The following is a 1,445-nucleotide window of genomic DNA, read 5'->3' on the forward strand; positions in this document are numbered from 1 at the left end:
GGGGGCCCAGCACCTCGAGAACCAAACCTGCCTACCCCAGTGACCGGAAAATCAGCATCAGATTCCAAATCTATGCAAGATGGCTGGGGAGAGAGTGACGGGCCAGTGACAGGAACTCGCCATCCCAGCTGGGAAGAGGAGGATGATGAAGGAGTCTGGAACACCGCCGGCTCTCAGGGAAGTGCTTCCTCCCACAACTCAGCAAGCTGGGGACAAGGAGGAAAGAAGCAAATGAAGTGCTCACTAAAAGGAGGAACCAGTGATTCATGGATGAATCCGCTTGCCAAACAGTTTTCAAATAATGGGATTACTGAGTCAAACGGAAGATAGTCCAAGCAGTAAAATGGATCTATCTGTAGGGAGCCTTTCAGATAAAAAATTTGACGTGGACAAGCGAGCAGTGAATCTCGGGGATTTTAATGATATCATGAGGAAGGATCGATCTGGGTTCCGTCCCTAATTCCAAAGACATGGGAACCACAGATAGCGGGCCTTATTTTGAGAAGGGTGGCAATCATGGTTTGTTTGGAAATAGCACAGCACAATCGAGAGGTATGCACACACCAGTGCAACCACTAAATTCTTCTCCTAATCTCCGGGCGCAAGTGCCTCCCCAGTTTATTTCTCCCCAGGTTTCTGCCTCAATGCTCAAGCAGTTTCCCAACAGTGGCCTGAGTCCAGGTCTTTTCAGCATGGGGCTCCAGTTATCTCCTCAACAAATCGCCATGCAGAGCCAGCTCCCACAGATTCCCCAGTTTCAATTGGCTTGTCAGCTCCTCTTGCAACAGCAGCAACAGCAGCAGTTGTTGCAGAACCAGAGAAAGAAGAGCAGCAGCTTGCACGAATGGTGAGCGCTCTCCAGCAGCAGCAGCAGCAACAGCAGCAGCAGCAGAGGCAGCCTAGCATGAAGCATTCACCATCTCATCCCGTTGGGCTCAAGCCACATCTGGGCAACATGGTACCCAACGCTCTGAATGTGGGGCTCCCAGACCTTCAAACCAAAGGGCCAATACCTGGATATGGTTCTGGCTTCAGCTCTGGCGGCATAGACTATGGCATGGTTGGTGGGAAGGAGGCTGGAACCGAGTCTCGCTTTAAACAGTGGACCTCCATGACGGAGGGGCTGCCCTCTGTAGCCACACAGGAAGCCAATATGCACAAAAATGGCGCTATAGTGGCCCCTGGTAAGACCCGAGGAGGGTCACCATACAACCAGTTTGATATCATCCCAGGTGACACACTGAGTGGCCATATGGGTCCTGCTGGTGATAGCTGGTTACCTGCCAAATCTCCACCAACAAATAAAATCAGAAGTAAATCCAGCAATGCCAGTTGGCCTCCAGAATTCCAACCAGGAGTGCCATGGAAAGGTATCCAAAACATTGACCCTGAGTCTGACCCCTATGTCACCCCAGGAAGTGTGCTAGGGGGTACAGCCACATCTC

At 51.4% G+C, this 1,445-nt stretch overlaps 1 protein-coding gene and 1 pseudogene across 2 annotated transcripts in view; both read left to right on the forward strand.

Moving 5' to 3' along the window:
- The window catches only part of LOC102847508 (DNA-dependent protein kinase catalytic subunit-like), a 309,905-nt gene that overhangs the window by 108,983 nt on the left and 199,477 nt on the right, over positions 1–1,445 (forward strand). The window lies entirely within an intron of this gene.
- The window catches only part of LOC102872743, a 10,510-nt pseudogene that overhangs the window by 7,896 nt on the left and 1,169 nt on the right, over positions 1–1,445 (forward strand).

This window comes from Elephantulus edwardii, unplaced genomic scaffold (assembly GCF_000299155.1).
Source record: "Elephantulus edwardii isolate Elephantulus edwardi_28Jun2011 unplaced genomic scaffold, EleEdw1.0 scaffold00008, whole genome shotgun sequence".
In the NCBI taxonomy this organism is placed as follows: Eukaryota; Metazoa; Chordata; class Mammalia; order Macroscelidea; family Macroscelididae; genus Elephantulus; species Elephantulus edwardii.